General features: G+C 38.7%; 1 gene segment (V, D, J or C); it reads left to right on the top strand.

The window, feature by feature from the left end:
• Positions 1-21937, top strand: part of LOC309844791 (T-cell receptor gamma chain C region 5/10-13-like) — a 47495-nt gene extending 25558 nt beyond the window's left edge. Inside the window, exons 4-7 of the C gene segment in view lie at positions 3210-3536; positions 12551-12676; positions 19500-19547; positions 21339-21937.
• The last annotated feature ends 5249 nt before the right edge of the window (positions 21938-27186 follow it).

The following is a 27186-nucleotide window of genomic DNA, read 5'->3' as shown; positions in this document are numbered from 1 at the left end:
CACTGTTAAATCATCTGACCTTGTGTCCAAGTGGACTTGCATGAAGTGCTTATGCAGAACATACATAATTGTCTTGAAAGAATTTGACTCAAGAACAAAGTTGATCAGATAATAACTTGTGTGAGTTGACACATTGTCTCTTCTGATGGTGAAAGGGTGTTGTCAGAGATTTGTACTTTGGACTCAGACTGACCTGTGCTCCAGCTCCACAACTTGTTGCTTTTGTGAACTTGGGTGATTATTTTCTGGTCTCAGCTTCCTAATCCAAAAGATGGGATAACAGGGGGCATATGAAAATTAAATGAGAGACTGTAAATAAGGTACTTGGCACATAACACTAAACAAGTGTTGCATACATGTTGCCTCATTTCAAACCCAGAGGGTGAATTGTATCCAGTATGGAGAGTGATTTTTAACCAATCATACTGACAGAGCAGAAATTCTCCAGAGGATTTGGCTTTACTTCTAACCACTCTAGTGAAAAATTACCTTACTGTCCGCTGATACACAAAAAACCTGAAGTTTCTTTTTTTTTTTTTTAGAGGAGTTTGTTTAATGGACTTTTCCCTCACTTGGCATAAAAATGAAATTCAAATTAGTTTTTTTTAATTTTTAAGTTGTTGTGGCTACATAAATTTTAATCCTTTATCTTATGATATCATGTCAAACACAAACATGGGCTTCATATTGGTATTTAGCAGAAAAACAACTAGAATTTTAAATTTTATTTAGAAAATACTTAGGAATATATTTAGAAATACAGTTACTACTTTTTTTTTTACTATGTTTAAATATACTTAGAAATGTCATCAATTTGAAAGTCATATATACATAAGAAATAGCTTTAAGTATTTTTAATAAAATGAGAAGAATAAAATAGAGGAATTTTGAATTAGTATTAATATGCAGATTCAAAGTATCATACTTAATTGAAAATGTCATTGCATTTGGTTAATTTATATATGATTCATACAGCTTTATATTCATCAAATATATAAACTCAGGCAATTAACCTGAAAATTTTTGTGATTATGAATAATATAAATGTATTAGAAAAAAATATTTATTTTGTAAATCAGTTTCTGTTTTGTAAATCAATGAAATGATTGTGGCCATAAAAAACACTCTTAGTAAGTTTAATAAAGAATAGTGAGGGGCATCTAGGTGGCTCTTCTATAAAACAACTAATCATGATCTCATGGTAGTTGAATTGAGCCCTGAGCTCTGTGTTGGACTCCAGGCTGAGTGTGGAGCTTGCTCAGGAATCCCGCTTTCTCCCCCACCACTCTCTCTCTCTCTCTAAAATAAATAAAATTCTAAAATGAGGAATGTTGAAAAAAATATGTAATAGAAATTCCATAAAACATAGGCAGAATCCATAAAAAATGAAGAATATTACTTAATGCTCAGTTATCTATCACATTGAAAAAGTTATGTAAGTTCAAGATACCTTTTTTCCTAAAAAGAATGAATCCCCAGGACTCTAGATAAAGAAAAGTGACAGGGGGCACCTGGGTGGCTCAGTGGGTTAAAGCCTTTGCCTTCGGCTCAGGTCATGATCCCAGGGTCCTGCGATCAAGCCCCTCATCGGGCTCTCTGCTCAGTGGGGAGTCTGCTTCCTCCTCTCTCTCTCTGCCTGCCTCTCTGCCTACTTGTGATCTGTCTGTCAAATAAATAAATAAAAATTAAAAAAAAAAAAAAAGAAAAGTGACAGGATGTAGGCAGAATGACTTACCATCCAGATTTTCCCAAGCCCATGACTGGATTATCAGGTTCTTTACTATGATGAATCAGAAGTATTACTAACAGAAACCAAACTTTGTAAGATAAAAATTAGATTCTTTAATGTATTGAGTAGGAGCAAAAATTATGGGAATATCATGTATTTGAAAAATAAATCTTGTTTTATATAACATGCTTTCTAAATTAAAAACCAAAATATATGGTTGAGGAAAAATATAGTGTCTTTCTATTATAATCAGTAAAATACTATTTGTACTATCAGGAAGATGTACAAAATTAAAACAAGTGCATTATGATCTAATACCTATTTACAGAATGAATTAAAAAACTCATTGTTTACTCATTTATTATAAAAATTGGGAGCTCTGGTGCACAGGCAAAAATTCTGAGGAATTTGTTTTCCCTTTTTTCTCAAAGGAGAAATCCTAGTCATTTCTTAGGAAATGGCCATAAAATTATTATTCTAACTCCAAACGACTGGAAAGAAAAAATTAATAAAGCTTTTGTGTTTCAGTTTGAACTCAAATTGGAAAGAGTATTACTATTTGTAATTTGAATCATTAGTTAATAATAAATGTATAACCAAACAATTTCCCAGTGTTCAAGTGATATGCCCATGAGAACCATGATGTTTCACTATAAAATTTGACATTATATTTACAAGAAACTCTGACCAGAGCTGTTAACATTATACCATTATCTGTGACTTTATTCATCAGGAGAAATGAAATGCAATTGAGGGGTAATACAACAAGTTCAGGACGATTAGCTGGCGATTAGCTGAATCTGACGATTCAGATTTAAAGGGAATTGCGAAGAGTCAAAATGTGGTGTCTTCTCAGTAATGCTTCAACTTCAAATGAAATGCCAATATAAAATTAGCTTTTAGTGAACATTTCCTGAAGTAAAGATTAGGTTACTCTAAGAACATTTCTGAAAATAATAAAATTTTTTTTTTTAAATAGAAGTTTGGGATATATGGCCATTTGGTTTCTAAATTTCAGGGATTGTAAATTAGTTGGAGGTGCAGCATTAAACATTGTCCTACTCAAAATCCTGCAGTGGTTCAGATATGAGAACAAGATGTTCTATAAAATCAGAAATCAAGGAGAAGCATCCTAATATTCAGAAATGGGCTTGGAACCCATATTTGTAACTAAAAGGGTAACTTGATAGATTTCCATTCAAACAAGTGACTGTGTATTATTTAAAAATATCCTGTGTTCTGATCTAGGCTCTTTCACAAATGTCTGGGACTTTGTCATGTTTCATAATCTCTAGAACCTCTTTTTCCACGGAAACTAAGAAAATAAGCACCTCATAACCCTCTGTGGATGAAAAGCTACAAAAAGCATTAATTCTGTAGCGACTTTCCTCCCCTTTACTATGTGCTGGTTGTTTCCAAACCACACAATGTTTGTGTTTCTCTAGTTATGTTCTAATTGTTATTCCATTTTCTTCAACAGATAAAAGTCCTGATGAAGATATTTCTCCCAAGCCCACAGTTTTTCTTCCTTCAGTTGCTGAAGTAGAAGTCCATAAGGCTGGAACATATCTTTGTCTTCTTGAGGATTTTTTCCCTGATGTTATCCAAGTAGATTGGCAAGAAAAGGATGACAAAACAATCCTGAAATCTCAGCAGGGAGACACCATGAAGACTAAGGACACATACATGAAATTCAGCTGGCTGACCGTGACTGGAGCATCAATGGATAAAGAACACAAATGTATCGTCAACCACCAAAGTGGAAAAAAAGTTGTTCAAGAGATTCTTTTTCCTTCAGTAAACAAAGGTATGTGCACATAAAAATGAATACAACTACACAGAACACTTTGTTTCAAAGGGAAAACCCTACCTTTTCTGTCAAGTATTTTTTTTAAAGATTTTATTTATTTATTTGACAGAAGGAGATAACAAGTAGGCAGAGAGACAGGCAGAGAGAGAGGAAGGGAAACAGGCTCCCTGCTTAGCAGAGAGCCTGATGTGGGGCTCAATCCCAGGACCCTGGGATCATGACCTGAGCGTAAGGCAGAGGCTTTAACCCACAGAGCCACCTAGGTGCCCCTTTTCTGTCAAATATTAATGAAAAACAAATATATATAATATTTTCTCTAATGTTGTTTTCTTTAATGATGGCATAAATGTCCCACTGTTTCCCAATAGAATTCAAATAGCATGGGCTTTGAAGGTACCCGTCAGTTGAGCATCTGAATCCTCATTTATTCAGGTCTGGTTATGATCTCATGCTCTTGAGATCAAGACCGCTGTCGGGCTCCATGCTCAGCCCAGAGTCTGCTTGAGATTCTTTCTGTCTGCCTCTTCTCCCCGTGTTCTGTCTTTCTCAAAATAAATAATGAATCTTTAAAAAAAAATAATATGGCCCGTGGAAGAGAAAAAAAAAAAAGAAAGAAAGAAAAAAAAAAGAAAGACAAACTCACTTAGCCTTTCTCACATCAGTTTCATCATCCAAAATATTATTGTCACCGTGATATAGTTTCTACTTATTGTATGGATTAAATGAAACAATACATGTGAAGGCGCTTAGCAACCTTGAACATAAGAAATGTTCAGAGAGGGGTGCCTGGGTGACTCTGTTGGTTAAACAACTGCCTTTGGCTCTGGTAATGATCCTGAAGTCCAGGATCAAGTCCCACATGAGGCTCCCTACTCAGCAGGGAGTCAGCTTCTCCCTCTGACCCTACCCCCTTTCATGTTTTCTCTCACTCTCTCTCTCTTAAATATGTTTAAAAAAAATAACTTTAACCTCACTTTATTTTTTAATATAATTTTATTTTATTTTTTAAGTGTTCCAAGATTCATTATTTATGCACCACACTCACTGCTCCATGCAATATGTGCCCTCCTTAATACCCATTTAATACCCTTAATATCCCGGCTGACCCATCACCCACTCCACTCCAAAACCCTCAGTTTCTTTCTAAGAGTCCACAGTATCTCATGATTCAATTTATTCCAATTCACATTTCCTTTCCTTCTCCAGATATTCTCCCTGTTATTCCTTATTCTCCACAATTAAGTGAAACCATATAACAATTGACTTTCTCTGCTTGGTTTATTTCACTCAGCATAATCTGCTCAAGTCCGGTCCATGTTGATACAAAAGTTGGGTGTTCATCCTTTTGATGACTGGGTAATATTACAGTTCAGTATATGGACCATATCTTATTTATTCATTCATCTGTTAAGGGCCTATTGGCTCTTTCCACAGTTTGGTGATAGTGGCCATTGCTGCTATGAATATCAGGCTACATATGACCCTTCTTTTCGTTACATCTGTATTTTCAGGGTAAATACCCAGTAGTGCAATTGCAGGGTGATATGGTAGCTCCATTTTTTATTTCTTGAGGAATCTCCACACTGTTTTCCAAAGTGGCTGCACTAACTTGCATTCCCAACAACACTGTTTGAGTGTTCCCCTTTCTCTACATCCTCTCCAACTCTTGTTTCCTGTCCTGATAATTTTGACCATTCTAACTGGCATTAATACAGTATCTCAATGTGGTTTTGATTTGAGTTTTCCTGATGGCTAATAATGATGACCATTGTTCCATATGTCTGTAATCTATTTGTATTTCCTCTTTGGAGAACTGTCTGTTCATGTCTTCTGGACATTTTTTGACCTGATTATCTGTTTTTTGGGGTGCTGAGTTTGAGGAGTTCTTTATAGATTTTGGATATCAGCCCTTTGTCTATAGCGTCATTTGCAATATCTTCTCCCATTCCGTGGGTTTCCTCATAGTTTTGTTGACTGTTTCCTTTGCTGTGCAGTAGATTTTTACTATGATGTAGTTCAAAAGTTCATTTTCGCTTTTGTTTCCTTTGCCTTTGGAGACATGTATTGAAAGAAGTTGCTGTGGTGGATGTTGAAGAGGTTACTGCCTATGTTCTCCAGGATTTTGAGGGATTCCTGCCTCACATTGAGGTCTTTCATCCATTTCGAGTTTATCTTTTCGCATGGTATAAAAGAATGGTTGATTTCATTCTTCTATAGGCAGCTGTCCTATTTCCTCACCACCATTTATTGAAGAGATGGTCTTTTTTGCCCTGGATATTTTTTTTTTCCTGCTTTATCGAAGATTAGTTGACCATGAGTTGAGGATCCATATCAGCGCCCTCTATTCTGTTCCATTGATCTATGTTTCTGTTTTTGTGTCAGTATCATGCTGTCTTAGTGATCACCACTTTATAATAAAGCTTGAAATCAGGCAACATAATGCCCTGAGCTTGGTTTTTCTTTTTCAACATTTCCTTGGCAATACAGGGTCTTTTCTCATTCCAAACAAATTTTAAGACTGTTTGTCCCAGCACTTTGAAAAATGCCTGTAGAATTTTGATCGGGATGGCATTGAAAGTACAGATTGCTCTGGGCAGTAGAGACATTTTAACAATGTTTATTCTTCAATAAATGAACACGGAAGGTTTTCCCATCTTTTTGTGTCTTCTTCAATTTCTTTCATGAGTGTTCTCTCGTCCTTCCAGTACAGATCCTTCACCTCTTCGGTTAAGTTTGTTCCCAGGTATCTTGTGGTGCTCGGTGCTCTAGTAAATGGAATCGATTCCCTAATTTCCCTTTCTATATTTTCATTGTTCGCATTTAAGAAAGCAACTGATTTCTGTTCCTTGATTTTGTATCCTGCCACATTACTGAATTGCTGTATGAGTTCTAGTAATTTGGGTGTGGAGTCTTTTGGGTTTCCCATATAAAGTATCATGTCATCTGCAAAGAGAGAGAGAGTTTGACTTCTTTGCCCTGTGAATACATTTTATTTCTTTTTGTCGTCTGATTGCTGTTGCTAGGATTTCTACTATGATGTTGAACAACAGTGGCAAGAGTGGGCATCCTTGTCATCTTTCTGATCTCATTGAGAAGGCTGTCAGGTTTTTCATAGGAGAATGATATTCCCTGTGGTTTTTCATAGACAGATTTTATGAAGTTGAGGAAAACGTTCCCTCTATTTCTATACTCTGAAGAGTTTTAATCACAGAAGGATGCTATATTTTGTCAAATGCTTTTTCTGCATCAATTGAGTAGACCATGTGTTTCTTCTCTCTTCTCTTATTGATTTGTTCTGTCACATTGATTGATTTGCAAATGTTGAACCAACCTTGCATCCCAGGGGTAAATCCCACCTGGGCATGATGGATAATCTCTTTAATGTACTGTTGGATCCCATTTGCTAGGATCTCATTGAGAATCTTGGAGTCCATTCGTCAGGGATATTGGTCTAAAATTCTCCTTTTTGTTGGGAGCTTTACCTGGTTTGGGGATTAGGGTAATGCTGCCTTCATAGAAAGAATCTGGAAGTTTTCCTTCTGTTTCTATTTCTTGAAAGAATGTCAGGAGAATAGGTATTATCTCTTCCTTGAATGTTTAATAGAAGTCTCCAGGGAATCTGTCAGTTCTGGACTCGTTTTTTGGGAGGTTCTTGATCACTGCTTCAATCTTGTTACTAGATATTGGCAATTTCTTCCTGTTTCAGTCTTGGAATATAGGTCTCCAGGAATGCATGCATTTCTATGTTGCTTAAATTATTGGCATAAAGTTGTTGATAACAATTTCTGATGATTATTTCTATTTCCTTAGTGTTTGTCATGATCTCTCCCATTTCAGTTATAACTTTGTTCATTTGAGTCCTCTCTCTTTTCTTTTGAACTAGTCTGGCCAGTGGTTTATTGACCTTATTAATTGTTTCAAAGAACCAGCCTCTATTTCGTTGATATGTTCTACTGTATCTCTAGATTCTAATACATTGATCTCTACTCTAATCTTAATTATTTTCCTTCTCGTTTGTGGGATTGGCTTAATTGGTTTTTGATTCCCCATTCTTTAAGGTGTAACGAGTGTTTGTGTAATTGGGAAATTTTTATTTTTTTTTGACTGAGGCTTGGATGAATATATATTTTCCCCTTAGGACTGCCTTTGCCATATCCTGTAGGTTTTAGACTGATGAGTCTTCATTCTCATTGGTTTACTTGAATTGTTTAAGTTCTTTTTTGATTTTCTTGTTGATCCAAACATTTTAGAACAGGATGGTCTTTAGCTTCCAAGTGTTTGAATTCCTTCCAAACTTTTTCGTGTGGTTGAGCTCCAATGTCAAAGCATTGTGGTCTAAGAATAATCTTAGTCTTTTGATATTGGTTCAGCACTGATTTGCCACCCAGTATGTGGTCTAAACTGGAGAAAGTACCATGTGTGCACAAGAAGAATAAGTATTCTATTGTTTTATTTTGGAATGTTTTGTATATATCTATAAGGTCCATCTGATCCAATATGTCATTCAAAGATCTTGTTTCTTTGCTGTTTTTCTGCTTAGATGACCTCTCTGTTGCTGCTGGTGATGTGTTAAGATCCCCTACAATTGATGTATTCCTATCAATATGACTATTTTGATTAACCGCTGGCTTATGTAGTTGACTGCTCCAATGCTAGGGGCTTAAACACTTGACAATTGTTAGATCTTTATGATGGACAGACCCTTTAAGAATAATGTAGTGTCCTTTTGTATCTCTGAATATAGTCTTTAGCTTAAAATCTAATTTATTTTATATAAGAAGCACTACCCCAGCTTTCTTTTGAGGCCTATCACTTTCAGTCTGGGTTTATTTTTAGGTTCCAAATATGTCTCTTATAGACAGCATATGGGTGGGTCCTGTTGTTTTATCCAGTCTGCAACCCTGAACCATTTTATGGGTACATTTAGGCCATTCACATTGAGAGCGATTATTGAAAGATAAATGTTTACTGTCATGATGTTGCCTGTGAAGTCCTTGTTTCTATAGATTGTCTCTGTAAATTTATGTTCTATGTTACTCTTGGGTTCTTTCTTCTTTTATAGAACCCTCCTTAATATTTTTGTAGTTTCAGGTTTATGGTCACATATTCTTTTAAATCTTGCCGTTCTTGGAAGCTCTTTATCTCTCCATCCATTCTGAATGTCAGCCTTGCTGGATAAAGTATTATTGGCTGCATGTTCTTCTCATTTAGTGCCCTGAATATATCCTGCTAGCCCTTTCTGGCTTGCCAGGTTTCTGTGGACTAGGTCTGACATTATTCTGATGGTCCTTCCTCTGTACATAAGGAATCTCTCTAACACATCCTCTCTGATTTTATGACCCATGATTTTCTCAATTAATTGTCCAGAGATCACTCTAGATGCATTAATTTTGCAGGAGTGTCCTCTCTGCCTCTAGAAAATGAACACTTGTTCTATCTCCCAGATTAGGAAAATTGTCATCCAGGGTTTTTTTCAACTATATCTTTAATCCTCTCTCTCCACCCCCTCAGGAATCCCAGTAATGCTGACATTGGAATGTTTTATGGCATCATTTATTTTCCTAATTCTGTTTTCATGGCTTTTAATCTGTTTGTTCTAGGTCTCCTCCTGATACTCCTTTTCTATCAGCTTGTCTTCCAGATCATTAATTCGATCTTCTATGTAATTTACCCTAGCTGTTAGAGTATTGAGATTAGATTGAATCTCATTGATAGCATTTTTAAGTTCTGCTGGATCAACTCTTACTTCTGTCCTACCGATTCTGTTTTGCCACTAATGGTATTCTCCAACCTAGCTATTGTCTGGATAATTGTTACCCTGTGTTCTATTTCCAACATATTGTTTATGTCCATATCCAATAGTTTTGTGGCAGAGGTCACAGTCTCTGAATTTCTCCTCTCGTTGCTATTCCTCCTCCTAGTCATTTTGGTAAGAGATGTTTAAAGGGATACATACTGGATACATCAAACACAATCCAGCCAAGGTGCACCTTACCAAGTTTTGGAGCAATCAGAAATCCCCACCAAAAAGAAAGAAAAAAGAAAAAAAGAGAGAGAAAAGGAGAAAAAAGGGGAAAAAACAGCAAAAACGAGCCCCAAATGTAAGATTTATAAGGTACATAAACAAACAAAAAAAACCAACAAGAAAACCAAGAAAAGAAAAGAAAAAAACAAAACAAAAAAACAGCCAAAATGAGCTCCAAGAATAAGATTTATATAGTACATAAACAGAAACAAATATGCATAAACACTGACAGAATAAGATGGGAATGTGTTTATAACCCATGATGTGGGCGAGGAAGGTTATTTCAGTTCATCCTGAGTGTATCTTGTTATGTTTGTTAAAGGACTCAACTTTCCAGAGATACAGGGAAATTAAAACTATTTTATATATAGGGGTAGTATTGAATAGGGAAAAAAAAGACTACCTTGAAGCTTATATCTATATCTATCTATATTTATATATTAAAAAAAGAAACACAGGTATATGTATGAAAAAAGTTCAAGTTAAAAATATTATTATGTAATGTGTTGTAAAAAACATCTAGTTGTAGTGGTAAGTAAGTTTAAAAAATAACAGAATAAGAATGAGAATAAATCAGTTTAAAAGTTGTGTTTATGAAATATACACTTTTGGAGGCAATAATGGGAGCTTAAAATATTGTTTTCCCCCTATTGTTGGGGTTTTCCAGTTTTATGGAAATCCTGTGGTTATTGTCCTCTTGTTCTTTTCTGGGGGCAGGGCCTGTGCATTGTTCTTCAGTCAGTCTTGCGTGGGCAGAGTTGCCCTGCCACCTATCAAGGAGCTGGGCTCTGCGGAAACCTGCTTTTCATGCTTTGGTTCTCTGGAGGCTTTTGTTCTTTCATGGCTTTTGGTGGCTTTTTGGAGGGTTAGTGCAAAGTAAACTGTCCACACCCAGACCTCCGCCTCAGAGAGAAGCCTCTGTCTACTCCCCTGTGGATTGTTCAGAGTACACAGACTTCCCCTCTGCAAACTCCATTGAACACTGCAAACTGCCACAGCATTGCCTGTTCCCACCCACCACCTCAGTGGTCGTCCTGAGGACCACACCTGTCTCTGCACTGCCGTGCCCTAAAACAGTGAGCAATATTGGTCCAGGCCAGCCTGATTCTGGTGACTGTTGTTGCTGACTTTCTGGAGTCCACGCCCATCCTGGGTGCACTCAAACCCAGTGGCAGTGCAGGTCATGGAAGGCTGTCAGCCCAGGGACTTCAGGCAAGAGCTTGTACTAGGCTCTATCAGCTTGGGCTGGGGTGTACCCAACCCCAGTGGTGGTGCAAGCATTGGGAAGCTGCAGGCTCAGGGACCACTGGCAGGAGCCCCTGTCGGGCGCTCTCAGGCTTGGGTGGGCACAAGCTGTGACCATCCTCGAACCGTGGGCTTAGGTACAAGCCTGTGGCTGAGCAATTCTACCAATTTTTCCTCAAGACCTTTTCTTCTTTTTGTGTACTTTTTACCAGACTCCAAGTTAATGCTGGTCTGTGAGCACAGGACACTTTCATATTGTTGTTTTACTTCCCAATGTCTCCCTTCTGATGGCTCCCTCTCCTTCTGTTTATCCTCTGATATCAATCCAAACACTCCCACTCTGCTTTACCCCTCCACTGATGATCTTCTGCCCCCACAGAAATCCAGAAGTATATAATCTTACATTTCAGGCCGATTTCATGGTGTTCAGATTGTTCTAGTAGATATTTAGCTCACTTTAGGGGACCGGTTGAAACAGGGTCTCTTACTTCTCTGCCATCTCGCCAGAGTGCCCTCCCCCTTTTTAAATGTAATGTTCAGAGGGTCCACTTTTCATGATTTTACTTGATCAGGAAAGAAGAACAATTATATATCTTTCAAGAATATTCTTCTTGGCATTACAGTCCTTCTCAGTTTAACCTTGCTCAACTCAAAGTATGACTGATTAACAATGAGTTACAGGGCACAAAATGGTGTTCATTTGATGGAGCCGAATCACAACTCAACTTAAAATAGTAATTTGGCTACTGAGGTTTTAGTATGATCTTGAGGTTTTCAGATTTGAATTTTATATACCAGAAAAAGGTGAAGTGCCATTAGTAAAGATTGGGTGAGGCTCATATGTATAAAGTTTCTTTCATTCTACAAAATGAATACATTTCTTTCCATTAGTAAAGCTGTTCAGCAAACATTATGGCCGTCCTAGTGAATGCCAGGTTGGAAGGGATGCAAGATGAACTACTATCCCAATGAGGATCATTACCGTAATGCAAATAGACTTTTCCTAATCACTGAGGGTCCCTTATGATTCAGGTATGATTCAGGCATGGTGTCCCAATGTTGACGCATTGGTGTAGACACCAGTTTAGACATTGTGGGCAGCCAACTGAAAGTGTCCTAGCCCATGGTGATCCAGTAACTCAGTAGATTCAGTAACGTCCTGGAATAAACATCACAGACCAAGGCTACAGAAAGCTCCTAAGAAGTAGCCAGTTTATACTTTTCTCCGTGATTCACAAGCAATTTTTAAGCAGTGGGAAACAAACATGTAAGAAGAACTGTGAAGAGCTTTCTATATACAAGTTTAAATTTCTGAAGTAAATTTTTGTCTTCTTGGAACGTTGGGGGAAAAAAAAACCCACATGCCTAAAATGGTAACACTCAGTTTAAGGCTCCAAGTCACTAAACCAAGACTTAATACCTAACCCAAGTACAATTTCAACCCTCCAGAAGAGTAACATTTACCCAGTCAGCATGGGCATTTCCTGATCAGCCCCAGAATGATTCCTGATGGACCCCCTCTTTCTCTTTAGGAAGATGACCTTGCCTAAAACAATGGATTCTTTGCTAAGAATTTTCTTTTTCTGCTCCCTCGCTATTGTTAAAAAGGTTTCCTTTCCTCTAATCCTTTTGAGTTCCACTCTACTCCTAGACGGGATGCTGAGTGATTCATTAATACATTGATTAATAATGCTATTAGATTTTTAACATTTACTTAGTTCCAATTTTTGTTCGTTAACAGGTTTTATGGCTGTGACAGAATCTGAAATGGACTCCCAGGGACATTCAGTAACAAAGCGAAACATAGAGCTGGTAACTGTGAGTCCTTTGAATTCAGGATATTTCTCACCTGATCCAATGGCTGTGGGTGAGTTCTTGGCTCATGCTTGACTCTCTTTTTGTTCAAACTCCTACTGTAATTGATTTTGCTTTACAGGGCAGGCCAGCTTGGGCTGGCAGAGTGTTATGCTAGTGTTAAGTCGAGGTAGCATGTTTTTTTTTTTTTTTTTTTTTCAGCTCTCCTGAGCTAGTATATTTGCCCAGAAGCCAACTGACCTGGCACACAACCAAGACCCTAAACGTTTAGACCGAGTTCCCCTGGGTGGAACCCTCAGGAATTGTCCAGGAAAATTGGTGTTGCACAAGAATATTCTTTGGCCAGAACTCAGTTACATCTCTTACTGGCCATACACTAATATGTGCATAATTTTTAGCCTTTTTTGTAGACCATGAGTTGTGGGGCAGAAGGAGAGGGAAAAGCAGACTTCCCACTAAACAGGGAGCCTCCAATGGGGCTTAATCCCATTACCTCAGGACATGACCTGAATGCAGATGCTTAACAGACTCAGCCACCCAGGTGAGCCCAAATTGCAAATCTAAAAGTCCTTTTGTGTTTTAAGGAATTGGCTTGGTAACCACCAGGTTGGAGACTTCAAAAGTACAAAACACCATTGTCTGACCAGTCAGCTCCATAATTCTGGAAAAATTGCTTGCTTTCTGGAGGCTTCATGCCTCTTCCCTCTGGGTTCTTTGAACACCTGCAGCTGGACTTCATTCCACTGCCAGTTGGTACATGTTGTCAATATGCCCTTGTCATTGTTTATATATTTTCTGGGTGAGGTAAAGCCTTTCCCTGTCAAGAGGCTGATGTCCTCATTGTTGCAAAGACATTCTTAAAAATGGGTTTCCTCTTTGGGTACACCTTCTGTGATCTCCAGTGACTAGGGTACATAATTCACAGGGAAAATCACAGGAGCCTTTAGGAAAACCTTGCAAACTTCCTGGAATTGTCTCAGTGTACAAACTTCTGCTGATCCTTTGGATGTGAGTCCTCATTGTCTGATGCTCAAGCCTGTAATCATCAGGTTACAGAAACCTTCTCAAAGCACAATTAAAGGGTCCTCTCAGTCACAGGGTGCAGCCTGGTGATTAGGTATTTAAGACATAATATCAGAGGAAGATAGCCCTGGACATTTCCAATAGAAGAGGAACATTACTAAGTGTTCCTGCTATAAAACCTATAGTTGAACCTTGTACACATTCCACAGCTACAGAAGTCTCCACCTGACCCCTAGTCCTGCCCAGACACTGGAGTTTCTGAATCAAATTGAGGGACAGAGAAGTAGCTGACATCCAAATAGACTGCTTTCATCTGGACAGGGGTTCCAAGCTTCATACTTTAGATATGACATCCTTTCTCCCTCTTTTCTTTTCCTTTACTCTGTCAATGGCCTGATTCTCCCAGGTCAATGCCAAGAGGCCTAATCTCTAGAATCAGAGTTACCTAGCAGAAAATATAACCCTAAAAAAATCCCAATTTTTCTCAAGGTCATAAGACATCTTATTGGTTGATTACCATAAAGTTCTATTGGAAGTTAGTTAGGAATTACCAAGACACCACCGGGATTCACTCCTTTGGCTGGTCCTACTTCTTCAGTGAGGGATAATTATAAAGAAGTACAATCAAGATCTTTCCCTTCATTCTTGAAGTTGTTGCAGATGCTCTCCTAAAGCAAAGAGTAGCCTCCCCCAAAAAACAAAAAACAAACAAACAAATAAGTAAAACTCTTTGACTCTGACTAAAGCAGTTCTTGAAAGTAAAATAGCCCTTGATTATGACTCCGCTGAGTAATCTGGATCTTTGCTGTAGGCAACACCATGTTCTATACCAAGTTGAACACTATTGGGAAAATTAAAACCCAATAACATCAGATCATTGTGCAAGCCATGTGGCTTAAAAGTCACTCTTTACTGGTGTCTTTCTTACTTATTTGATTTTAATTGCTTCAAGTCTTGGGGACTATGGCAAACATGAGGAATTATCCTGTTTAGAGGCATCATAATAATCTGTCTGGTGTGTTATGCCCTCTCAAAAGCTTTACATGCAAATACAAAGCCAGTAATCTCCAAGCAAATGATCTAAGACTGGAACATTACAACAAATGAAGAGAATGACCAACTCAAAAATTGTAAAGCTGAAGTTGAAACCTGTGACTATCACAAGGGTTAAGAAAAAGGTTATCACCCAGAGGAACAACAATTACTGTGAGAATGTCAGAGCAGTTGCTGAGAGTAGTGTTAATGCCTTCAATTTAGAACCCATCTCTCAGTTCAGCTGAGAGTCTGATCAAAAGGCAGAGTTGTTATAAAGGAAAACCACAGGTTCAAAATATACTCAGTTAGCTTAAGGCCACAAGTCATTAAGTCTTCATACCTACCCAACTGCCGAGTCAACACCCAGAAATGTAATCTTTAATGAGTGGACATGGGAACTTCCTGGTCAGCACTAGGAAGTTTACTGATGGTCCCCCTCCATGCCCCATAAGAGGATGACCTTGCCTCAGCCAGTGGTTTCCTTGCTGATAACTTATTTCTCACTCCCTATCTTGAAAAACCTCTTTCTTATTGGCCTTTGAAGCTCCACTCTACTTCCTAGATAGGATGATGCCTGACTCATGAATAGGCTTAAATCTTTAAAATTACCCAGTTTTGAATTTTTGGTATTTCCCAGATTCCTGGTTGCTTCAATGACAATATTCACATTAAACATTTACTTTTACCTGACCTATGATGAAGATCAAATGAAATTATGCCAGTGAAAATGCTTGTTGAAAACACAACATGGGAGAATTTATTACTATATTTATTATATTTATTTATATATTTTTCTAAAATTTACTTAAATAAGATTATAAGTCAGCCCTAATGTTTTAATTTCTATAATTTACAGGAAGCAAATGAGCAAGGCATAAATTTAATGTAACCCCTTGGCTGAAGTATCCTGTTAGGTTTTGATTTCTCTAGTGTGCAGAGAAAAGTAAAAAGTATAGTAAGTTTCATGATGAGAATTATGGTAAGGGAGAAGTTCCTGTGTATATGACGTATTTTACTTAGCATTTTTGAAAGGAATGTCTCCAAGTTCTCATAGCAAGAAAGCTAAAAAACACATTTCTGTTAATGCAATTCAATAGCAAATTTCTAATTTTGGTTCACAGAATTTTCTTTTTTTTTTTTTCAGGATTTTATTTATTTATTTGAGAGAGAGAGAAAGAGAGAGAGGAGCAGATTCCCTGCTGAGCAGGGAGCCTGATGGGGTGCTAGATCCCGGGACCCAGATATCATGACCTGAGGCAATGGCAGATGTACAACTGACTGAGCCACCCAGGCATCCCTGTTTTTGTTTTTGATAAAAACTTATATATATGTATATGGATACATGAAAGCACAGAATGATGAAGTGATTCTCAAGAGGTAAAACTCATCTTGTCCTCATTTTTGACAAGTCTTGAGAAAGAGCACCTAGATCCCATGTACAGGTTTTATACGAAACTTGTTACTGTACTGTCTTTATGTCAAACAATACATGATGATAAGAGATTTTCATTTATCTTTTCTAAAGTTTTATTTTACTCTCAGTTAGTAAACATACAGTGTTATATTAATTTCAGATATAAATATGATCAATAAAGTCACTATATGGAAAAAAAGGAGATCTTTAAGGCACTGTAAAGTAAGTTCTTGAGGATATTTTAACATCTAACAATTCTAGTAATTATTTATAGTTGTATATAGTATTTTATATACTGCATATTATATAGAGTAATTATATATAATACGATCATCAAACAATTATAGTAATTATAATTAACATAATTATAGTAACATTTTCCTTTCTGGGATATATTCAAATGTTATATCTCAAACCTATTTCTTCAAAAGCCCACCAAAATAAGATTGTGCGGAGTACATAAAATTGCACACCATAACCATGTCTCTGTGGACAAAGTTAAATAGATCAGAAAAAGGATAAAACAAAAGAGCGTTGCAACTCTCTCTTCCTGTATCCTGTGGTCAATGATCATTTTACTGAATTTTGTCTTAGTATGTATGTTGGGTGCTTTTGTGTTTTGTTTTGTCTTTGTTTTGTATTTACACTATAGGTAAATACAACTCCTTTTTTGTGTGTGTTCAGATGGCTCTAAATGTGACACGGTCTTCATTCTATCCCTACAAACAAGTTCACATTCAGGGGTGAATGGGTGGCTCAGTTGGTTAAGCACCTGCCCTTGGCTCAGGTCTTGATCCCAGGGTCATGGGATTGAGTCCTGCTTTGGGCCCCCTGTTTATTTTTTTATATTTTTAGTAATTTATTTATTTATTTGACACAGAGAGAGAGAGAGAATAAGGAAGAGGGGGGGCATAAGTAGGGGGAGCTATAGGCAAGCAGAGGGAGAGGGAGAATCAGGATCCCCACTGAGCAAGGAACCTGAAGGGTGGCTGGATCCCAGGACCCAGGATCATGATCTGAACCAAAGAAAGCCACTTAACTGACTAAGTGCCCCTAGGCTCTCTGTTTAGTGGGGAATCTGCTTCTCCCTCTACCTTTGTCTCTTTTCCCTGTTCATGCTCTCTCCCTCTCAAATAAATAAATAAAATATTTTAAAAAATGAGTATCTGTAATGAAAAGGTCATTAGCTAAGATGAAAGACTAAGATATCTGGAATAGATGGTGTTTGACAGTGTACAATGGGGAATTATGTTCCATTTCTATGGGGTGTTTTACAAGGTGCTTTTCACATGCTCTCACTCATGTAAATGCCCACCATCATCCTTTGAGGGCTGGCTCTAACAATCACTTGCATAATTTTGCAAGGTACATAGACTCTTTAAATTTTATTTCCTTCTGGGTAAAATGGAGTCCTGCAAATTCAGCTGATATGAGTGTAACTGGGGGATCAGATGACGTAATACATGTGAACCTTTAACACAGTGTCTGGCAGAGTAGTAATCATTTAATAGGTATTAACTTTCATTCATACTGTTGTCATGTCTACAAATACTACCACTCCACAAAATCATGTGCACTATGTGAGGATATTGAAGTTTGTATGATTTGAAAGATATGACTGCTTTCTTTTGCTTAGATGGGAAAGCGAACTAAACCAGACTCCTTATAAACATGTAAGGTTCTGCTGTGATTCTAGGGTTGGATGGATTCATCTTGGGAACAGTACTTCAAGTCAGCAGTGGGTGCTGAGGACTGTACAGCAGCCAGTTTCTGGTTATTTTTCCATTCAACAAATTTTTATATGACACCTACTTTGCAGTAGGCACTGTGCTAGGAGCTATGAGCAGAGAAGGAAAGCAAAATAGTCTTTGGCAATATGAGATATGAATCCATCAGAATCCTAGAGGAGAGCATAGGCAGTAACCTCTTCGATATCAGCCACAGCAAGTTCTTTCAAGACATGTCTCCAAGGGGAAAGAAAACAAAAGTGAAAATGAACTTTTGGGACTTCATCAAAATCAAAAGCTTCTGCACAGCAAAGGAAACAGTCAAAAAAACAAAGAGGCAACCCACAGAATGGGAGAATATATTTGCAAATGACAGTACAGACAAAAGGTTGATATCCAGGATCTATAAAGAACTTCTCAAACTCAACACACACAAAACAGACAATCATATCAAAAAATGGGCAGAAGACATGAACAGACACTTCTCCAATGAAGGCATACAAATGGCTATCAGACACATGAAAACATGTTCATCATCGCTAGCCAGTAGGAAGATTCAAATTAAAAGCACGTTGACATACCACCTTATACCAGTTAGAATGGCCAAAATTAGCAAGACAGGAAACAACATATGTTGGAGAGGGTGTGGAGAAAGGGGAACCCTCTTACACTGTTGGTGGGAATGCAAGTTGTACAGCCACTTTGGAGAAGAGTGTGGAGATTCCTCAAGAAATTAAAAATAGAGCTTCCCTATGACCCTGCAATTGCACTCCTGGGTATTTACCCCAAAGATGCAGATGCAATGAAAAGAAGGGCCATCTGTACCCCAATGTTTATAGCAGCAATGGCCATGGTTGCCAAACAGTGGATAGAACCAAGATGTTCTTCAACGGACAAATGGATAAGGAAGACGTGACCCATATACACTATGGAGTCTTATGCCTCCATCAAAAAGGATAAATACCCAACTTTTGTATCAACATGGATGGGACTGGAAGATTATGCTGAGTGAAATAAGTCAAGCAGAGAGAGTCAATTATCATATGGTCTCACTTATTTGTGGAGCATAACAAATAGCATGGAGGACATAGGGAGATAGAGAGAAGAGAGTGGAGGGAAATTGGAAGGGGAGGTGAACCATGAGAGACTATGGATTCTGAAAAAGAACCCAAGGGTTTTGGAGGAGCAGGGATTGGGAGGTTGGGGCAGCCAGGTGGTAGGTATTAAGGAGGGCACGTATTGCATGGAGCACCAGGTGTGGTGAAAAAACAATGAATTCTGTTTTGCTGAAAAAAAATCATATATATATATATATATTTATATATATGAATACCTAAGACTACCATATATATATATATGGTAGTCTTAGGCATTTACCCTCCAGCTATGGGGGAAAAAAGGAAAGAAATGCATAATTCATGAAGTTCAACATCTTCATGTACAAAAATACAATTTTGAATTGATTTACCGAATTACACAGACTCAGAACAATCAATTCTGGAATTTCAGAGGTCATATTGGTAAAGACTCTCCTCTCTGCTTACTAATTGTTATCTATCATCTATCTATCTATCTATCATCTATCTATCATCTAAATATCTATCTATCGACATCACAGATACAAATCAAATAATGGATTTGAACAATTAAATAATACTTGCACTCATTTCTTTCAGAGCTTGCTGCTATTAACTCCACAAAATCTTCTCTGAATGATGAAAATGGTAAGATTTTTTTCTATGTTTGCCTTTATGTTCTGCTGTAGCATTTTTTCCTCCTCGTCAACATCACCATTGAACTGCCCTGGCTTCAGGGAAAAACCTCAGAATGCTTAATCTTGGACAATAGACTGAGTGATATTTTAAGACAATCCATCATCTCTCAGGAATCATCATCACACAGTAAATGCTGCTTTGGGTGTGAGAGGACGATAAGTTAAGGGTGCAGTGATGTGCTCTGAATTCTTTCAACAGTGGAATTCATTAACTTCTGTGACCTTTGTTACTACTGACTGAGGAAAACAGGATATCAATTGCTTCTAGATTTTTTTTTTCCAGATTGCTTCTAAATTTTTAAAAGAAATGTTCTTGCTGGTGGTTAATAACATGAACTGACACTAAGAGCTTCTCATACAGAAGGTGCTGCATTGTGAGTGCATTTTGTTTAAATCTCCTAATACTCACTGTGAGGATTTTATTCCCATTTTACACAGGGGGGCAATGAGCTAAATTTATTTGTCTCCATACCACACAGCAAGATCTAGGGCTTCATACCAGACCATCTGAATCAAGAGTTCATATAATCTTTTAGTTTTTATTCTTGCTCTAATCCCCAAAGCCGAGACCCTGAGACAGGTGTACACATGGGGAGGGGGTTTGAGTGCAGGGCTTCTGGTGCCACAGAGTGGACTTAAACTCCACTCTTTTAAATATAAGTTGCATGCCTGTGGCTAAACTATTTACATTTTCTGAACACACCAAAATGACACAAATAACACCTAACTCATTCATAGAAGATATAACGTAACATATGTGAAATGTCTAGCATAGGTATCTCACTTAGCTGCTACATCGTAAGTACTAGCTCCTGATGTTTTCTCCCAACATATGAACAGAGGTAATGATGAAGAACATTGGTTCTAGCCCTGCTGATCCACCCTCCATGTCCAGTATCAAAAAACTTGTGGGCTGTAACCATCATCATCACCTTCTTCATTATCATCATCCTAGCTTATAGTTTTGCTTAATCATTTTTATATCTTTGTTATTTTTTGCACATGAATATGCAGAATTATAGAGAGCTGAGAAAGTGTTCTTAAATGATGTATTGCTGGATTTGAAATCTAGCTTCTGGTACTTACTAGTTGCATGAAATCAGCCCTTCTCTCTCTGTCTTCAGATTATTTGTAAAAATGGGAGTGAAAATAATAATAATCTCATAGGTTATTGAAAAATTAAATAAAGTTAAGCTGTGCATACAAAGTTGCCAAAATAAGTAACAGCTAGTTTGTACTTAGTGGATATTGCCTCTTACTCTTTCTTTTTTCATGAGTCAGATTTATAAGATCCAACGCAATTCTGAGGTGTTACAAAGTCCAACAAAGTTGTATTTGTTTTAAGCTAATTGCTATCCATGAAATTTCTGCAGAACTTATATTGCCTCTTATTCTTACTTCGAAACATGGTAGGGAAGAAGGAATGTTAAAAGCTATTTATCACCAATGCCTTTTTCCCATTGGATTCATTCATTAAAACACAACCTTACTTTTTATTACTTTGGAACGTTCTAGGTGAATTTCATAGATGTTTGAAAACTGTGTTTTCAAACTGTGTTCTGAGTTGTCTTGGGGCCGGTGGTGGTGGAGATGGTGATGTAGGTGTTTTTTCTCCAGTTGTGCTGGTGTGAGTGTGTCACTTTAACCTAGGTCATCAGAAGTGTATACAGTGACCCTTCGCCCATTAATAAGTCCTAGCCTTTCAAAACAACATGTGAAATTAATGAAACGCTTCTTTTAGACACCCTGCAGCTGCAACTTGGGAACACATCTGCCTACTATACCTATCTCCTCCTCCTCCTGAAGAGCCTGGTCTACTCCGTCATCATCGTCATCTGTCTGCTTGGGAGACCAGCACTCAGTGGCAGTGGGAAGAGTTCCTAACACATGGTGGCACAAGGTGTCACTTCTTGCCATTGGCTAGTGTCCCTAAAAGTATCTGCTGAGGATCTAGTGAGCCTTCTTTCTGATATTGGGTTATTTCAGTTCACATGTGTCTTTTCTTGTGTCATTATCCAAAAACAGTCTTACAAACCCCTTGACAAACAGAAGCTTTCACTCTGCAGCTAGAACAAATTCTGCCATGACTCAGGGGCTGGGCCAGGGGGCATCCACAGAGTCTTTTGCACCACCCGCTCATTGTTGTCCACCAGCTCCCAGCCACCCAGTCCCCATGCCTCTGGGTACAACCACCGTACACCTTACAACCTCATTCCTTGAACTCTTTAACCAGATAACTGCCTTGAAGTCTTTATTTTATATACCTGCAAGCCAACATGTTTGTTACCTAACATTTGTGTGTTTTTCATAATAGGCACAATAAAAGCAATCAAAATCCTTCTCTGGCCTCTGTGTAATTTATTTAGTGCTAATTGAGAGTCCAAAGTAAAGGACAGCATGACAACTGAGTCTTCCAATTCAGCATCACTTGTAATAATGGTCAATTCCACATTTCTAATTCTTTCTCTGAAATAGTCCTTATGAAGCTTTCTTTGGGGTACTGATCCTATGTGAGCCACAGACAATGAAGGTTTCCAGGTTATTTTTCATTCAAAATTTAGCAGATTCAGACTCATTTGGTTGAATACACTCTGGTGGTGACACTATAACATGTCACATGACTGGTGGCTGTGCTCAGACCTGGTCTAGTGTGTCACAGGCACCAAACTTTCTGATGTCACAAGAATCTCAAGAGAGCTGCACTAACACTGAAAAGGTAAAATGGTGAAGGCATTAAGTACTTGACTTCTGAACTCCATATGCTTGAGCTTAAATCTTGGTTCTATATCTATTTGAACCCTCTGACATAATTTTTTCATTTGTGAAATGGAGTTGAAGTGACCCATCTCTTGGAGTTGTGTGGATAAAATGAGTTAACTTTCCTGGGTACCCGTGAGTGCTCAACAACATTAGCCTCTACTGTTGGCAGCTCTACGTTAGAAGTAAGAGAAACACACACATACACATGCAAACACACTAACAATTAGAGCACTCATTAATATGTATGTGTATATTTCTACACACATGGATGTAAATCAAAATATTCAGTGTGTTAAGTGGTGAAAAAGGTAGTGATTGTTTATTTTTTCTATTTTTGTTAACAAATCCATTTAATGTAGTAACTTCAATACATTAGAATTTAAACAATATGTCATTTAAAATTGGGAAGGATTTTTTTCTTAATTTACAATCAGATTCAGTTCTTGGGAAACAGGTGCTTTTGGAAACCAACTAGAGGTTCCCATGTGGAAACAACATAAAGCCCACAAGATACAAAAAGAGGAAATTTAATTTTGATTTACTCCTTGTCAAAAATTTCTTCAGACCTCTTAGGACACATGTCTGGGCCCTTACTCAGACATGTAGAACTATTTCTGCCTGTGGAAAGCATGGAGGCACAGAGAGGAAACTAGCAAATTACTTAAGCCATGTGAGCTAATGTCACTGCTGGGGGTCCTAGGCGCTGTGTCCTGTGGCTCAACTCTCCAGCACGTTCCTTCCCCAACTGGACCTGGGCTGCCCTGGACTGGAAGGTGCAAAGAGGGGAGGGTGGTGGTCCTGGAAGCAGTGTGGGTGGAAGGAGGGCGCTATGTTCTCCTTCAAATGTGGCTGATTCCTGGAAGTACTTGAAGTCAAGCTGGCCCCTGCTGGTTGGGGCTCTGCAACCACTGCTGAAAGATGAAATAAGAACAGTTAAAGGACAGCCAACTTTGCTCCTTTCCAAAAGGCCACAGTTAATGGAAAGAAAAGATTCATCTGCACACATGCTCTCAAATATACTCTTTGGCTGTGGCTAAGGGTCCCTCTATTTATACCACGTTCATTCTTGTAGCTGCTATGTGAGTTAGGATTGCAAGCCCAGGGCTGTTGAGTTGCTACACACTCAGTCCATTCCGATGACACAGTTCTGAAGGAAATAGCAGAGATTTCTTGTAGCACTAGGTGATCCCCGACATTCCACCGGGATCTGTGCTTTTCCGTGGCAGGTGATTTACTGAGGCTCAGACTTCTGGTCTCATTTTGTCTGTGTAGGCAGGGTGACATGAGACCCATGCCCATGAGGTTACTAGCACAGGGTGTCTGTAGACGACACAACAGCAGGTGCTTCTTTCCTCTCAAGAACACATGGACAGACGGAGGCTCTGAATTCAACTGTGTCACTGAATTTCACAGACTAAGTCATGCCAGTCCCTACAGGGACAAGTGACTACAGAGCAACACAGAGGAATGCTCAGTAGAAGACTTGCACAACAGATAAGTGTGTTTGAGGAGGGGTGTGGAGGAGAGGGTGGCTTTTCAGTGATGTGAACATAAAAGTAAGTGTCCACACCCACATCCCACCCAAACATGGAACAGAGATTGTGCCCAATCCCGGGATCTAATCTGTTCAGGCTTTGGGGAAACAAAACTCTACTGAAGACATCACTGCTTTGGCTTTTACAGCCCGACTTCACAAAGCATATTCTCACCCTAGACTTCACTCCTCTTGTTCTCTACAGAGAACCAACATCTGTGTGAGCTTTGGCTTCCGTGAGCATGGGCCCATGTTACTCTTTCAGCCCAGCATGTGTGGGAGGGTACATTGTAACCTCAGGGTACATTGTAAATTCACCTCTTGCTTAGACATCATCAGTGGACCTGGTGTATATGTGACTCTCCACCTGACACAGGATATTATGTGACCGCACCACCAAGTTCTGGAGATTTGGGTCCCAACACCAGAATGTACATACCCTCCTAGCCCCTTTCTCCACCTTACAAAACTCTTTCTGGTTAATCCTCAGACTCCCACACTCCTCCTGGTGGCACTTCTGTCATTTGGTCTGTTCTCAGAACAGCGCAGATGGAGCTTACCTGACCTGCACAAATACACACATTTGTGTCATTACATCCAGCAGTTTTTTATTCATGAAATAGCTCTGACAAAATAATACTTGTTTTCCTTCATGCTCGTTTTTCTCTAAAACCAGAAAAAGTCTAAATGTCTAAGAATAGAAAAAAGTCAAATAATTATTATATTTCCATGAAATATTTTGCACTAAAATTTATATTTATGTATTGGGCAACAATTTGGTAAATACTTATGCTATGAAGCAAAAGCAAATATGTAATGAAAAACCTGTATATCCCATAAGACCATATTTATAAAAATAAAAACATATATATATATATATATATATATATATATGTGTGTGTGTGTGTGTGTGTGTGTGTGTGCTTGCAAATCAGAGAGAGAAGGAAATACCCAGGTATTTTCAATCATTTCTGGATCTTCCAAAATCTCTATAGCAAAATGACTTTATTACTTTTACATTAGAATTTAAAACATGATATGAATAATATTGGTGATATGACAACAATTACGTGAACATATAAACACAAAATAAGAGACAAACTGTCCACAGTGATGTGTCACAGAGTTCACAAGTTCTATGATCTTGTTCTATGCACATTTTTTTTTTAAAAGCCTGTATTGGGGTACCTGGGTGGCTCAGTGGGTTAAGCCGCTGCCTTCAGCTCAGGTCATGATCTCAGGGTCCTAGGATCGAGTCCCGCATTAGGCTCTCTGCTCAGCAGGGAGCCTGCTTCCTTCTCTCTCTCTCTCTCTCTATCTGCCTGCCTCTCTGTCTACTTGTGATCTCTCTCTGTCAAATAAATAAAATATTTAAAAAAATAAAAGAACCTGTATTACTCTCACAATGAGGGAAGGAACATAAAAAAAAGTAGCCGCAGGAAGACCAGGGTAGCAGGTGAGGGATAGAGCCAACTCACACACGAAGGAAGCAGCCCGCCTCACAGTTGCTTTAATCCTTTCAGATAGTATACCTCAAGTAAGATATTTTCTTTTCCTGAGAATGTCTGCTGCATTATAGCCAATAACTTATCTGGTACAGGCAAATAAATAGCAGAGAACCTTTAGAAAAGCTGTGTTCCACATCTTAACCTCATACATGTCCCATAGTTCAGGAGAAGTTTGTGGTAAAATACACAGACAAGGCATCACTGTTGGGAGGCTTCACTTTCCAGCCAATTAAACTGCTGTAGAGACACTGGGGCAGATTACATGCCTTCTCACCTAGAAACGAGTCTGAGGAGATGGTTACACCACATCTTCCTGTTTCTAGGTTCACTGCCCACCTGTCAAGATAATGGCGTTTGAGCCTCATGGGGCTGGCATGTCTTGGGATTATTTGCGAGTTCTAAATAAAGCCAAAGATTGGATTAAAACTTAACAATACGTATAGTTTACATAATTTAAAAGTGAACGGTAGCAAGGTCCTCTTTTATGGTCAACAAATCTTTCCGTGAATGCTAGAAATAAAACCAGACTCGAGCAACAAAAGTGACTATTTCGGTGGCTGGGAAATGTCTGATTTGCACAATTGTCTGAGAATGGTTTATAGCTGAAAACCTACAGAATTCAGGAACGACAGCAGTGCACTCGTCTGCGTTGCTCCTGTTCTTCCTCCAGCTCCCACACTGAGCATCCTGAGCCAGAAGTTTCCTCCCAATTAGGAGAGGCCTTGTGAATGGGATCCAAAGTCACCCAGTGTAAGGAGCTGGTTAATCTGGGATGCAGCGATGCCAAGGGGAGCTGACAAGCTGTGTGGTGTGCAATCAGGAAGGCCAGGGGCTCTGCGGGTCTGCGGCTGGGGTCATGACTGCAGCAAGCATGTGCTCAGCTGAAGCTGTGTGCGTGCTTAGAGGGACTCAAAAAAGCAAAACCCAGCCACACACAGCTGGTTGACAGTGAGGTGACCGTCTAATGCACAGGAGCCATGAAAAGACTCAGAAAAAGTATAGCTGAGAAGACGTACACGTTAGCACGTACAATCTATGTGCTAATTGTGTAAAATAGGAATGTGCTCCCCAAGACCTACAACAAAACCATTTGGCAGAAGCGAAGTCTTAATCAAGTTGCTGGGACACATCCCTAAGAAATCTTGGAACCATGAAGCTGCGTAGACCCAGGGTGATTCCCAGGAAGCTAGGCTGAAAACGAAAATAACTAGGAAAGAAAACAGGAGAGGCATGAGCAGTCACACACCGCAGGAGATAGACTATCACAGGTGAAGTCCAAGCAACTTTCTCAGCATGCAAACCGCAATGAAAGCAACCTTCTGGAGAAAGTCACAATCTCAAGTTGCCACAATATATTTTCAACAAAATATATATTTTTTTTAATATAATTTTTTATTTTTTATAAACATATATTTTTCAATAAAAAATAATAAGACCGTCAAAGAATCACAAAAGTGTGACTGTTGTTAGGGGGTGATAACCCCTACCACTCAATACAAACTCTTTGAGGTGTGCGGTTACTTCGAAGGATCACAACTTTGTTCTTGGTGGTTGCTAAGGCATCCCTCCAGCATCCTTCCTTGGAGCCCGCAGCAAAGGAGGGGCGCCTTTGCCACCGCTACCTCAGTCCTGGTTAGCCTGTACCTGGGCCTCTGTGCCTCGCCCCGCAGCCAGGCCCATGGTACTGTGAGCCGGAGAGGGAGTCCTGCTCGGCGCGGTGGATATGCGGGTGACGCACGGCCCCTGCCCTCCCCCTGCCCCCTTAGCTATGAAGCTTGAGCAGCATC

The sequence above is a fragment of the Mustela nivalis genome, assembly GCF_964662115.1.
Source record: "Mustela nivalis genome assembly, chromosome: 12".
NCBI classification, from domain to species: Eukaryota; Metazoa; Chordata; class Mammalia; order Carnivora; family Mustelidae; genus Mustela; species Mustela nivalis.
The sequence above is the reverse complement of the archived record's forward strand: the minus strand, read 5'-3'. Positions and strand labels throughout refer to the sequence as shown.